This window comes from Ambystoma mexicanum, chromosome 5q (genome assembly GCF_040938575.1).
Source record: "Ambystoma mexicanum isolate Mex_15411 chromosome 5q, UKY_AmexF1_1, whole genome shotgun sequence".
Lineage (NCBI taxonomy): Eukaryota > Metazoa > Chordata > Amphibia > Caudata > Ambystomatidae > Ambystoma > Ambystoma mexicanum.
Genome location: NC_090933.1, coordinates 564,044,291 through 564,059,820, shown reverse-complemented (window position 1 = coordinate 564,059,820; position 15,530 = coordinate 564,044,291). Strand labels below are relative to the sequence as shown.

Sequence of the window (15,530 nt, the reverse complement as noted above, 5' to 3'; positions counted from 1 at the left end):
GATGCTCGCTGTAGCGTACTGCCTTTCTGGAAGTGTTCGAGGATCTTTTCTCTGTCTTTGTAATTTAGTATCCAGGCTATTATGGACCGTGGCGGGGCTCCTGGCGGTGGTTTCCTCATCAGGGACCTGTGTGCCCTTTCTAAAGTAAAACCCTGAGTGAGGGTGCACAGGCCGATTTCTTGCAGCAGCATGTTTTCTACGAAATTAGTAGGGTTTGCAACCTCTTCACCTTCAGGGAGTGCAACGATTCTTACTTTGAGTCTGGCCCACCCTTCCGCATCTTCAACTCTTCCCTCCAGGTTCTAAAATTGCTGCAGTGCTGTTAGATCTCTTGAGGTGCCCTTCAGGCTGACGGTGTTTACCGCAACTTCCTTTTCAAGAGCTCATGTGCGTTCTGCGAGTGACCTAACATCTTGCCTCAGGAGGTTCACATCCAGGCTAATGGCATACATTTTGGATTCTAATGCGATCTGTAAGGCTGCTATGGCACCCAGGATCTGTTGGTCTCCTTTCATTTGGATCTTTTCTCCTTGTGGTGATGGGGTCGCTGGCATAGTGCTCTCAGTTGATTTTGTGGGTTTAGTGAATGTGTCTAATACGGACAGCTTAGATTTGTGTTTTGGAGACTTGGACGCCATGGCTGGATCTCACAGTGCCGGTTTGTGCGCCCACCTTTAGTTCCACACTTGCCTTGTGTTTATTCCTCTAGTTGGTAACCAGTGTTGGATGGAGGCTGCTTTCTGTGTTTCGAGGCTGCAATACTGACGGTGTGGTTCCCCCAATGTGCTCAGCAGATGGGCAACGCTCTCAATCTCCGCTGTGATGGTTAGCGTCAATGTGCCATGTTGAGGAGTAGCCACCTGCACTTGCGTGTGTTGTACATGTTATGATGTCTGTCGTGTTCCACCCTGGGCGGGTTGGCAATTGCCAGTGTATTCTCACGTGACTATGTGGTCTCCTGAGCGCATTTCAGATCCAAACTCCCGCTACCGGGACCTCCTGTGCTTATTGGAGGCTGGCAGTCATCACATAGACCACATTTAGGGCTGCATCTTTGCACTGCACATGGCAATGTGTTTTTGCCTTATATCGTGCCACAGTCATGTATATGTGTGCCCTTGCGCATTGCTCTGCAGCCTTATGCACACCACCGGGCCACCTGCCTTGCTGAAGTAGACGACCCCTATTTGTGGCTGGCCATTGCTTCTAGGGGTTTGTTGTTTTATCCGGCGCTGATTCGTGACCAGCTCCTGTCCATGTCTGACTATTCTCGTTTGAATGTTTTTGTATACTACGGCGAGTATGCCTTATACATAGAACCTGCACTTGGGTCATGCCTGCATGGATATTGGATTGCACTGTACGATATAATACGCACTCCGGTGAGTTGTACTGTATGTGCTCGCTTCCTCTCACACCCGCTGTGGACATGGCTGGCTCCTGCCTCAGCCCGCCTCCGGTACCCAGCTGAAGGGGCCCCTGAGGGACCCTCAGATGTGGAAACAAGGCACAGTCACCACACACGAATAGATACGCCAGACACGAGGTTCTGTTCCCAAAATCTAGGGTTTATTGCAATACAAAATAGTCTCAGTTGGCCAAGTGGTCCCACGCCCCACGACGTGTGTCTAACAGACCTCGGGGGACACGAGAGTGTGAAATGTACATCAGTTACATATATATGAACAGAGCATCTTACAATCAGTAATAACACATTTGATGCCACCCCCAATTCATTTCCCTTTGAATTAGAGGCGATGATTGACCATTGTGACACATATGACACCTTAGACCACCATATTTAGTAACAGTTTGCAGTCTCCAATTTTACAGACACCATTCTTTGTTTGCGAGAACACAGCGTTTCTGTTTTTCATGGGCAAGTTGCGCGTAGGAGACTGGCACATACCAGGCCTCACCATCTCTAAGTTTCGATTCTCGCTCTAGAAGTCAACCCGCTCTCCAGGGCCTCACTGGGCTCAGAAAGGGGGGCCTGTAAAGAAGATCATAATTCAACTCTTTAAATGCTAGTTTCGTACATTGCTATTCTTTCAGGAGACTCGCTGGCATTCGTATACTGATTAAATGCCTTGCTCCCTGTCTTCAAGGATACATGAGGGAGGGAATCGGGCATTCTTGTCTGGCTCTCCAGTGTAATGTTTCAACATGTTTCTTAGCCTTGGACCATTGAAGCGAAATAATATCTACAGCAAAGCAGTTTTACATGAGGCAAAGTGGCAACGTTAGAGAGAGCAGAGAGAGAAAACAAAATGGCGATTCTGGTCATCTTAAAATGGCTTCACCCTAGTTAAACTAATAGCTACGTAATAACTAATGACTAATGAATATATATTCTTACACTGTAAATGAGGCGGATGGTCTTCGGCCAACCAATTATCATTCATTTCCAGACCCTCAAGGAGTGCTCAGTTTTTCTGGACTGACCAACCCTCCTCTTGGCCGTAACCCAAACGTCTCATCCATACATTGCATCCTCCTCCGACCAAGTATTTGGATTAGATTCGGAATCTGATTCAAATTCGGATTCATGTACACTTGTTGTCTCCTTGTTATTGTTATTAATATCAATTGCCATGAATTCTTTAATGGTTTCAGACTTGTTACTATGGTGAGCACTTGATTTAGTAATGTTCTTTCGTTTCATCATTTGTACACACTCTTCGCTGATTTCAGTACATATTATGGGGAGACAATGTATGCAACAACAACATGTCACAAATATTCCTAGGATTGTGTTAGGCAGAAACCTGTGCAGTTCCCTTAGGGACCACTGCAAAAGATTTAAGACTACAGGTGTTGGCAGTAAACCCACTTAGTAGCAGTCTGTACCACCCAGATTTACCTGGTAGCTGTGGCTGAGCAGTCAGACTTCCCTCAAGAAGAGTTAGGCAGTATGCAAAGTATACTCAATAGGCACTCAGATACATTAATACAAACAAACACTGACCAGAGCTTTGGTATCAAAGTATATAATTATTTATTTAAAAACACACAGTTGAAACACTCCAGCACTCTTATTGTAAAATATTCTAAACACAGTTACTATTATGATATATACACCCCTTTTTCCCTATTAGAAAATCACAGTAAAACACCACTTATTTTCATACAGAGGTGAGCGCTTAACTAGATTGCACTCTAATAAGTTTGTGAAAAAGGGAGGGAAAAAGACAGAATATGAAGAGGTACACCACTCTATGATTCCAGAACACTGTTAGCAAGGCAGAGAGCAAAAAGTCACTGGTGAGCCAAAGTCCAAAGGCTGGGCCCACTCTTAGAGAGAGCAGAGCACAAATGCGCCCAAGATCACACAGTTACACTAGGCTTAGAAAGTCTTGCAGAGGGTTCAGAAAAGAGTTTAGAGACGCTTAGAAAAGTTTAGCCAGGGTGTCCCAGGCTAACCCAGGTTCGAAAGCCGGGGGCTAAATCTACCCCGTACAGTCGGTTGCAAGGGAAGCCAGGCGGGACACGGTACCTTAAGTGGGAAGGATCCTCCAGCGGTGGCAGTTGTTCCTGGTAGTGGGTGCAAGTTGCGTCGTCGTCCAGGGGAAGGGAAGATCTCGACTTGGAGGAAAGACGAAGGTCGTTGCACTACCAGGGCAGAAACCAGCCGCGGAGTTTTCCGGTTAAAGGTGGTACCTTTGTCTCGCGGTCGTGGTAAAACGTGGTATCCCGGTTGCCGAGATACATCGGGAAAGCGAAAAGACAGTGAAACTGGTTATCCCCACCAGTTAAAGGAAGAAGACTCTCTGGCGGGAGATCTCCTCTGTCGTTGGGAAAAAGTGGTGAGACGGTCCAGTAGGGCTCCACCGGTTGTGGTGTCGTGGCAGGTCGGCTCAGCTTCTCCCTCGTTGGATTCTTAGGTACTGTGGCGACTTCTGAAGTTCGAGTCCCCAAAGCCCTGCTTTTATGCAGAAAACCCCCATTCACTCAGCCTAGCTGTCACTTAAACATGCTAAGTGGTGAGCCGGCCGGCTCACCACTTGGGCCAATCAGGACGGAGTGCGACTTGAGTTGCCTAGGCAACTCAGTCCAGGGTGCCTAAATTCCCCTCCACCCCTCCTAAGTACCCCAGACATAGTGGCACCACTTTGAAGGGCTTCTGTGGAGAAGCCCGCCAAAAAGTGGAACAAAGGGCTCGACTTGGGTTGGAGTCACAGAAGAGAACACAAACGCCATTTCAGAATCAAGTTTTGGCAAAAAATACCAACCGGAGAATTAATATTAATTAAATAAACCGGCGGTATGTTCGAGGCTACCGTAAATAATGAAATAAAGATAGTAGCCTAAAACAATGGGAAATCCCATAGGAAAATATTTGCGGTCGAATATAAAAAGTAGTATCCACTGCCACCAACCAAAACTCGATCAGGGGGGACGGAGACGTGCCCCCTCGACTAACAGACCCTGGGGCACTCGAATTGCCCCAGCCAGTACATCCACAATATGATGGTTTGTACTGGTTCTGTTCAGAATTTAAGACTAGTAAAGTCAATGGTGACTTTACATGCCCTGGGAGACAGTAGTCAGTCCCAGGGTATGGAGTCTATACTGGGGGGTCACTATGACACCCCTGTGTCACTGCACTGAGGGTGCTGTGTAACACACCTCACAAAAACACATGAAACCCTATGGAGTAAAAGACCCCATAGCCCATTAAACACTTCTAGACTCAAATCATGTCCAAGAGTGAGGGTAAAAGAGTCTCACTCTTGGCAGGAGAAAGAAATAAACCCCAAAAATCCAGCAAAGCTGCTGGGGGACTCACTAGGTTAGGAAATTCAGCCTAAACAGAGAATTCTCCCTAACAGATTGCTACTAGGATTGCAAATAGTTTCCATCCCCAGGATCGCAACACTTCCCAGAACCAGGAGCTTATGTTCAATTGCCAACCGCCTTCAGGGGGATGAAGATCGGAACTTAACACATGCAATTTTCTTATCGCCTCAAAAATCGTGGGGGAGGAGTCACTTACAAATACACAACACGCTGATCCCATGATTTTGCAAACACTGCCGCGATCAACTAAGATTATATCAAGGGCCATTCTATTTTGCAGTGACATTAATCTAATTCCTTTTTCTTCAAGAGTCATATTATATAATATATCAGTGGTTCCATTTATTGTTTCTTGTAATATCCTAGACAGTCGCCTTATGTTATAAGAGTTTATCGCCTGGCCCCAAAATGGTATGAATGATTTTGCTATGTCCTCTACAATCAACCCGTCTTCAATATTACAGCGAGGTCGTGACCTAGTCAATATGGTTATGTCTGATGTTTTTAAAAGAAAGACCCCAGGGAACAGAAATCCCAAATAACACGTACCTCCCCAGTTCCTAGGTAACCAAGGATATGCTTTTTCTCCACATATGAAATACACAGGATCTCCCACATATATTGGTTCCACTTCTTTATCAAGGAATGCTATATTCCTGCATCTGGTAAATGTTCCTACCTGGAAAGAACCCTTTTTCTTTAGACAGAATGGGACATAATGAGGGTTATAATTCACTGTATATGAAAGGGGTTTCGCATCCTTATTCCCATGTGGAACGTGCTCAGAGAGGTTTTATAAGGTACAGACAATCTATCCTGTGGCATTATTGCTGGTGTAATTAATCGTCTTTTTTGGAACACGGAGCAAACCACTGGTTTCATAATCACTTCCTCAAATTCATTCATATTTGTTTTATCTAGTTGACCAGTTTCACGTTCGTTCCATTTCCCATAATATAGGGCACTCAAAGAAGCATAACATGCAGATGTTAAGGGCAGGGGCTGTACATACCATCCTATTCCCCGACCACCATGCTGCGGCAGGTGGGCACAAACCCAACAATTATTTTTTTCTTAGGATTGAGTGTGTCATATTCATTATTAACAGCAATGTGTTGTTCCCATATCCTTCCCTGTGTTTCTCTTCCATTGGGGACAAGGTATAGGAAATCACATGGACTGGGCTTTCCGTTGTGGAAATGTTCATCATGGGCAAAAGTACTTCAAGAGGGTGCATTTCCTCTAGGTACCATAACACTGTTATGGTCAACAATGGGGCTAATATACTCATTATGCACATTACTATGGTTAGACCCAGCATACAATTCTTTTTACCATGTCCTTTTTTCACCTTATTATGTACTACGTTTAACTCGCTATCAGCATTGATGCAAGAGGAGGAGGCATTTGCTGGTTCCGACATTCTTCTCTCGTCCTCCTTCTTCCGCTGTGATCGTCATGAATATTGTTTGCTCTTGTGCTTCTCCGGATGTTGAAATAGTTCAATCAATGTCTACAAACTTTTTATGCCAGTTTTCTGTCTGCCTGGATTGCCTATTCATCGGGCAAGGCCTCTGTATATTTTTGCACATCGCTCTACAATTTCAGAGCAGCTTCCTTTGTACCACGTGCGCCCTGCTTGTTCACTCGGGTTCCTGACACATGGATTTAGCACCGAGGAGTTGCGTTTCGTGAGCTGTCTAATTTGCACAACTCTTACGCCACCCTCCTCTAGGCCTCCGGTTCCCACTTCATCCGAAAATAGGAAACAGAGGCAAGAAATTCACCAAGAGATGACAAATGTGATCACTCCTTCTTTCTGCTCCACAGGTTGTACCGATTCGCTCCTGGTAACGTGTGATCAACAAATAGTGCGGGTGCACTTCCGGTCTCGAGCTTGGAGTCAGCCTGAGGCACAATGGCAGATGATGATGAGTGCCCAGGCGACAATGCAGGCTGTGGCGCAACAGAAAATGTGGGTGCCACAGAGGTATGCGCTTGATGTCGGCCAGCAGAGATGCAGAATCTGCTGGACAACGTTGAGGCACTCTTTGCTCTTCCGTTTTTATGGCAATCTCATCAGGCTTTGTTTCAGGATCAGGCAGTTTCTGTGGCAAGGGACTGGCAATGGCATTTTTCGTTTCTGAAACCGCTGCTATCTCTTTCTGGTCTTTGTTCCGATCAGTTGACGTGTCGAATGGCGATGGGACTTTCTTGGCGTGCGTGGCATGAATCCACGCCTTGCGTCCATCCACGCGTAATGCTGTCTGTGTGGTTAAAAGTACCTGGTAGGGCCCACGCCACCTGGGTGCCAGCAATGTTTTCCGCTCATAGTTTCTGATGAGCACCCAGGTGCCTGACTCCAATGCATGTCCTGGGCCAGTATACCGCACCGGTAATGCCTCCTGCACCTGCTGATGAATCAAATGCAGTTTTTTTACTAACAAATTACAATAAATGCTGAGTACAGGGTATTCTACCTCGCACATTTTCTTAGGCTGAGGTGCGCACCACACATTCGCCGGTCTCCCCATTATAATCTCATAGGGGGAGAGCCCAGTTCTGGCCTGCACTGACGTTCGCATGCACAGTAACACTATTGGTAATGCATCTACCCAGCTTAATTTGCTACCTGCACAGATCTTACTGATTTTGGATTTCAAAATTCCATTATGGCGTTCTATAAGACCGGCCGAACTCGGATGTCTCGAACAATGGAATCGCTTATCGATCTGCAATCCTGCACAAATCTGCATTATCACTGCACCTACAAAGTGCGGACCATTGTCCGACCATATGACACGGGGCAGACCAAACCGAGAGAAATATTCTTTTAGCATTACCTTTGCCGTGCTCATGGCTGTGCAGTCTTTCAGGGGATATGCTTCAACCCATTTGCTGAATGCACATATGATCACCAGAACGTATTTCAGATTTTGGCATCTCTCCATCTCTATGAAGTCAAAGTGAATCACTTCGAATGGCATAGAGGGAGGTCCAAAACTTGTTGTTGGAGTCACTGTTCCTTTTCCCACATTATGCTGTAGGCACGTGATGCAGTTTTGCACCAGCATCTCTGCATTCTTTTTTATGCGTGGATTTTCCCAGACTGTGGCTAAATGTTGGACTATTTTCTTTGCACAGATGTGAGCCATTGTAACCATTGCGTTTACATATGCATTTGGCAACATCCAATTCCCATTTTTTTTGTCCACCCAGCAACCCTCCAAATCCAGTTCTGTAGAGCCCTTGGCCCATCCCTGTATTTCGTCGGCGGTAGCTTCCGGCTGCATTCCTTTTAACAGTCAGATTCCATTTTCTATCATGCAGGGCACTTCCTCCGATTGTACTGTTAAAATTTTTGTACTCAAATCAGTAGCAGTCTCTTTCGCAATCTTGTCTGCAAATGCGTTTCCTTCTCCCACTTTACATGTTACTTTTTTATGCGCCTTGCATTTTACTATTGCCAGGTGCTTTGGGCACGTAAGTGCAGACAGTAATCACACAATCAGAGGGCCATGTTGAATTCTAGCCCCATGGGATGTCAAAATGCCTCTCTCGGCCCATAATCGGCCAAAATTATGAACTACGCCAAAGGCGTACTGGCTATCATTATATAGATATTATCGCTCAAGTTCTCAGAAATTTCACAAGCTCTTGTTAAAGCAATTATCTCTGCTGCTTGGACGGAGTTATAAGGAATTCTTTTACTCTCCACAACACTTTTTAATGTCGTAACAGCATATGCGGCAGTTGATGTGCCGTCAGGTAGTATAAAACAGGAGCCGTCACAAAACAGTTCCCCATCTGGTTCTTTTAGTGGTGTGTCACTCAAATCAATTCTCCCTTTTGTTTCTTCCTCATTAACCATTAGGCAATTATGGGGAGGCAATTCAGTCACACCACTATTTTCCCTGGGCATTGGCATTAATTCTGCTGGATTCAAAGCACTACACCTCATAATTTGGAGGTTGGGCGCGAACAATACAATTTCATATCTAGTCAATCTAGCAGAGGTGTGAGGTGTTGCGTCTGTGTTCTATTGAGTAGAACATCTATGGCATGTGGCACCATCAAAATTAAAGTGTGCCCCAAAACCATCCCTTCTGTTTGTTTCACTGACACAGCAGCCGCTGCAACAGCTCGCAAACATCATGTACTGCGCGTGCTACAGGGTCCAGCGCAGAAGAAAAATAGCCGCACGGCCTATTTCTTCCACCTTGTTCCTGTGTTAAGACAAACAACGCGCATCCTTCGTTCTCATGCACAAATAGCCTAAAAACCTTTTCATAATTCGGTGTGCCCAAAACTGGAGCAGAACTCAACATGGTTTTTAGCGAATCAAATGCTTTTTGACATTCTTCATTCCACTGCAAAGGCATCACAGCATCCTTCTTTGTTAATTCCACCATTGGTTTCACAATTAAAGCGAAGTTCATAACCCATTGACGACAATAAGAAGCCAACCCTATTATTGCTCTCACACCTTTCTGTGATGTTGGAATAGGCATACCAGAAATACTCTTTATTCTCTCTGGTGTTAATCTTCTCCCTTCATTTGAGAGTAGGTAACCCAAATAAGCTACTTCTTTCTGACAGTACTGGAATTTCTTTAGGCTTGCTTTATGGCCATGCGTGGCTAGATGAGTCAATAATAGAACAGTACCTTCTTTACATACCTCCTCCGTGTCAGCAGCGATTAGTAAATCGTCAATGTATTGTAACAATACACAGTCTGCTGGTAATTCTAACATGTCCAACTGCTCTTTCAACGCTCTACTGAATATGCTCGGACTTTCAGTATAGCCTTGTGGAATGCGTGTGAATGTGAATGATCGTCCTCCTAAAGTGAAGGCAAATAAATACCTGCTTTCTTTGTGTACTGGAATGCTGAAGAAAGCGTTTTTCAAATCAATAACACTAAAGTATTCTGCCGAAGCAGGGATCATCGTCAAGATCATAGTGACGTCTGGCACTAACGGGAATTGGGGATCTACCACTTTGTTCAGTGCACGGAGATCAATTATGGTACGGTACCTTGTTACCCCCTTTCTTGTACACGGGAAGAATGGGGCTGTTACATACACTACCTATAATCTCTTCAATCACTCCCAATTTCACCAAATCAGAAACAATACTTTTCAATCCTTTTTCTCCTTCTGCTGAAATTATATACTGCGGAATACGCTGTACCGTTATTCCTTCTTTCAATGTAATTTTTACTGGCTCTATTTTCAAACATCCCACATCATTGTCATTCGCGGCCAAAATGCAAGTTGGCACTGTACTCAATTCCCCTGTTAAGGGTTCCGCCATAAATTCAGAAGTCGGCATAGTCTGGGGAGAAATAGTCAAAAATACCCCATCTGGTGTACAATGGATAACTGCGCTTAGTTTTTTCAATAGATTCAATCCTAAAAGATTCTCCCACAATGCTCTGTTAAAAGAAATGGACAATGTTCAGTAAAAGGCCCTATTGTCACTGCCACTGATTTGGACTCGGGGTTTATTACTGGGGTACCTGCGAACCCTACTGAGATATTTTGTCGCCCTGACAGAGGTATGTCTGGAACCAAGTGATGATCTATCGAGCACTTTTGTGCCCCCATATCTACGAGGAATCTATGCTCTTCATTCCCAATTTTCATCTCTACATAGGGTCCTTTCTGGTTCACGGGAATTGACACTGGTCCGACCCCTGTCCTGGGCTGTGCTATTGGGGTAACAACACGTCATCCGATGTGTAGTCACCACTGTTATTATAGTATGCACCTGTCTGGTTATCAAAAATGTTCCCCCCTCTCCCTCTATTTCCCATTTGTGCACCTTGCTGATTTTGACTCTGAATAGTTTGATTCGGAGCTTGACCTTGATTCTGTGCACCATTCCCTTGATCATTCTGGTGCTGCTGCATATGATTTCTGTTGTGACCATTTGTTCCCATGTGCCCTCTGTGAGGCCTTCTCTGACTATATCCACCTCTATTTTGAAAATGCAGACATTGTGCCTGCCAGTGTCCTTCCTCTCTCCAGTATGCACATTCATTTAATCCCAAAGGCCCTCCATGCATATTCGAATTTCCTCTACTCTGTGCATTTCCCCCTTCCCCTGTGGTGTCCTGCTATCTGCTGGAGTAACACCCGTACTATCGTCCGCAGAGCTTCTATTCTTATTTGCAAAGGATACTCATTACATATCTCATTTATCTCCCCTACCAAAGTCCTAGAGCTTAACATCCATCTCATCGTTTCCCGCACACACACCTGCAATCTTTGTCTATCACCTATCTGTCTGGGTGGCGGCAAGGATTTCTGCATATACAGTCTTGACGCTCTCTTCCTGCCCCTCTCAATATTCTTTCTCTTATTCCCCGGTGTGGCGAGTACTTCAGAATACTCTTCATCCAATTCATTCTTTATTTCAAACAGTCGCTTCACATGCTCTTCTATTTCTTCATCTCTCCCTCTACAATGGGCTAATGCATTTAAGTCCAACAATCGTTGCGGTGGTAACTTCCCAATTAACTTTTTCCATTGTCCCGACAAATATTCCCCCATGCATTCCAACAATACATGTCTTTCATATAGGGACGCTAGCGTGGATACCTCATCATTATCGTCTATATACATTTCTGCCTATTCTTGCAGCTCACGCTTTCTCTCCTTGCTGATCGCGCTGCGAGTTACTCTCGTACATTCATTCTGCTCAATTCCACTCATGGGAGGGGCAGTCGGGACAGTGGCACCCTCTTGATCAGGAGGTGCAGAGGGGGCAGTGAGAGTGGGATCCGTCTGCTGGGGCCGTGATGATTGCAAAACACTTGGGGTTGGCTGGCTAGTGGGCAGTGCAGTGTCTGATGTAGCCTGTGGCTGTGCTGGTGTTGGGAGGGGCTGAGCAACGGGAGGGGGTTGAGCGGCGGCTACTGCCATAGTCTTTTTAGTTTCACTCCTCGGGCCCTGTTTTGTTTGTTAAGATTCCGTTTATTAATTCGTCCGATGAGTGTAGCTCTCTTTGTGGATATATTTTTTCTATGTTTAATTCATCGCGCTGTCTCGCCTTTCTCAAGCTATTACTCCACTCCTCCTCCTCCTCCGCTTTCTCCGTCTTTGACTTATGCCTGTGCACATGTTTCTCTCTACTTCTAAATCGGAGCATTGCTTCCCTCCTCCAGTCCCTAAGGATATTAAGTGCTCCAGGGTGTGCTCTTTTACTTATCAACACCTTTTCCAGGTTATCTATACGTTCCATCTCAAAACTCCCATCCCTTGGCCACTGAAGATTTTCCTGTTTTCTGGTTTGCTTATGCCAAGTTTCACAAAACATTATCGCTCCCATACCATACTTTATGTACATATCATAAGGCTGCGTTCCTCCCTGAGGTACTTCCTGGCCAGTTTTCAAAGATTGTTCACCGCAGCGGAAAAATCCCGCTAAGGTGGATAATACCCCAGGCATGTTTTAACCTTCCCCTTGGCTAATCAAACATACTCTGGGTGTTTGATTTTGCGAAATCAACTCTCAACCAATATCAGGATCACTTACAAATCGGGGCACGACTCACCTGATTAGCCAATTTGTCTTTTCAAGACACAATTCGTCCCTATAATGACGCAACCAATGACGACGTGTCTGCGTATCTCGGCTCTGCCTCGTTTCGGGACCCTCGCCTCCTTGTTCACTGGCCAGGGACGTCGATCAGGGATCAGCTGTGTGCAGATCTGCAGCAAGGAAACTCATCACTTACGAACACCTCTTGATACCGTACATCAGTTACATATATACGAACGGAGCATCTTACAATCAGTAATAACACATTTGATGCCACCCCCAGTTCATTTCTCTTTGAATTAGAGGCGATGATTGACCATTGTGACAAATATGACACCTTAGACCACCATATTTAGTAACAGTTTGCAATCTCCAATTTTACAGACACCATTCTTTGTTTGCGAGAACACAGCGTTTCTGTTTTTCATGGGCAAGCTGCGCGTAGGAGACTGGCACATACCAGGCCTCACTATCTCTAAGTTTCGATTCTCGCTCTAGAAGTCAGCCCGCTCTCCGGGGCCTCACTGGGCTCAGAAAGGGGGGGCCGTAAAGAAGATAATAATTCAACTCTTTAAATGCTAGTTTTGTACATTACAATTCTTTCAGGAGACTCGCTGGCATTTGTATACTGATTAAATGCCTTGCTCCCTGTCTTCAAGGATACGTGAGGGAGGGAATCGGGCATTCCTGTCTGCCTCTCCAGTGTAATGTTTCAACATGTTTCTTAGCCTTGGACCATTGAAGTGAAATAATATCTACAGCAAAGCAGCTTTACATGAGGCAAAGTGGCAACGTTAGAGAGAGCAGAGAGAGAAAACAAAATGGCGATTCTGGTCATCTTAAAATGGCTTCACTCTAGTTAAACTAATAGCCACGTAATAACTAATGACTAATGAATATATATTCTTACACTGTAAATGAGGCGGTTGGTCTTCTGCCAACCAATCATCATTCATTTCCGGACCCTCATAGGGTGCTTAGTTTTTTCTGGCCTGACACAGCTGTAGTCTGCTTCTGCTGTTTGTGATTGTTTCTGGTGCTCAGAGGTGGCTAGGTGCAATCACGGGCGCAGCCCCGCTCTCCGTGCAACCTCGAGCCCTCTCAGCGCCCAGAGTTACACGACCGCTGCTGTACTTCAAGCGTCATGTACCTGGGGCCCGCCGTCTCTGCCGAAATAGACCTGCCCAAGCTAGGAACAGAGCAAGCAGACATGCTGGATGCCCCACTGATGCTAGAAGAAATAAGCAAGGTGATAAAAGAGCTTCTCTCTTTTTATGTGTTTATTCATTTTACAATATATACAAATCACAAATGCATATGAATTACAGATACCCATCAGGATATACATTACAAATAACAGTACATAACATATTCTACAATCAATATCATCCTGGACAATTCCCAAATCATTATACATTGAAACCACAGTCTAAAAAACACTCTCAGTGCATCCAATCCAATGTACAAAAGAATATGATCATTAGAAACACAAAGAAAAAACACAATACACGAACACAAGTCAATAAGAGAAAAGGAAGAAGAGGAAAGAGAAAGAAAAGAAAAAAAAATCCTGTTAACCATACAAATCATTAAATGGACTCCATAACAAAAGATAAATATCTAAAAGGATTCTTATTCTTCAATGATACCTTCTCATATTTAGTCAATATTTGCATTTCAACGATCTAATCCCCCACTACAGGTGTGTTCCAACTCTTCCAGACTAGTAAAATCAACTTAATAACCATCAAGGCTTTATCCACCCAAAAATCAAATTCCCTTGCAACTGAACACCTTCCTCCACACCTCAGTAAAATCATGTTCGCAGCCGACCTTGGAATAACTATGTTTAAAGTAATATCTATCCTGTATAAAACCTCCTCCCAAAGATATTGCACCCTCGGAAAGTCCCAAAACAAATGTAAGGAAGAGACCCTGCACAAATCCAACACATATCATTATCTAATAGATGAAGCTTATGCATGTTCACCGGTGTCAAATGTAATCTCCCAATTATCTTTAGTCTTATAAGCCTTAAATTCATATCCGTTTTTTATCTGGATCCTACTCTAGATAAATCATCCCACGCCTCTTCAGATATCTGCAGACCAATATCATTTGACCATACATCCTTCAGGCTCAACCATGAGTCTGTATAGTCTTGTCCTATATCGATACACTTCATATAAGTAGACACCCCATGTTCTACCCCATCAAACAACTTGCAAATACTCGGCTTCTCCTCCAAATCTCTATCAATCATAACCATTATATGACACATGAGTCCTTAAATCCATGTAATGACTCAATTCTCTCTGATTCAGGCCATATTTGCTTCTTAACTCTTCAAAAGTCAGGAACCTACTTCCTTCAAAAACATCTCCTATCTTAAGAATGCCTTTCATAATCCAACTCTGCCATTGCAAACATTTGTTTTGTAACTGTTGTACAGGAGGGACCCCAGCTGGCCCATAGGACTGGGATTTTCCCAAATAGCACTTTAAGATGGGATAGCAGCACCCGTGAGATGGATGGGGATGCATATTCGTACTTAAGCATAAAATCAATAATGACAACACAATGGTTTGGCAAAGGGAGTCGGTTTAATGACAAGTACAAAAAACGGGGAGTTATGAATATCAGCAGTGGCGCGATCTTCCTTCTCGCTTCAACTCCAACGAACTTTACAGAAACCTCATCCTTTATACTAAAAATGTGTCATCACTGACGTGAAAAACGCTGAAAATGTTGCATGCAATTCTATTGGTTATAGGAAAGTAACTTTACTATAGGTACTATATCTGTATACGGCAACGGGGAGAGGTGATTGGATAACTAGCGTAAGGAGGGGCATCTAAGCCCTTCCTTCAGAATGACTACTGTAAACGTCACAAAAAGTGCAACGTCTCATTGGTTCTATGGACTATTGGATCCTAGATTACTTGGTGCATTGTGATTGGGTTGATACCACGTCACCTTGCACTTTTCCACTTTGCCTAGCAGCATGCAGAATGGTCGAGCAGGTGCAGGGTGCCCGTCAGTTCCCCTAGCCACCCACCAACCAGTACCACCATCCATCACTGACCCACTGGCCATGTGTCAATTTGTTTCTAATTTGTAGGCCTCGATGCTGCCTCTCTGGAGAGCTCAGATATCTGTGCATGGCTCAAAGCTGCACGTAG

At 44.5% G+C, this 15,530-nt stretch overlaps 1 protein-coding gene across 3 annotated transcripts in view; it reads left to right on the top strand.

The window, feature by feature from the left end:
• RB1CC1 (RB1 inducible coiled-coil 1) overlaps positions 1-15,530 on the top strand; it is a 1,537,866-nt gene that overhangs the window by 1,302,442 nt on the left and 219,894 nt on the right. The window lies entirely within an intron of this gene.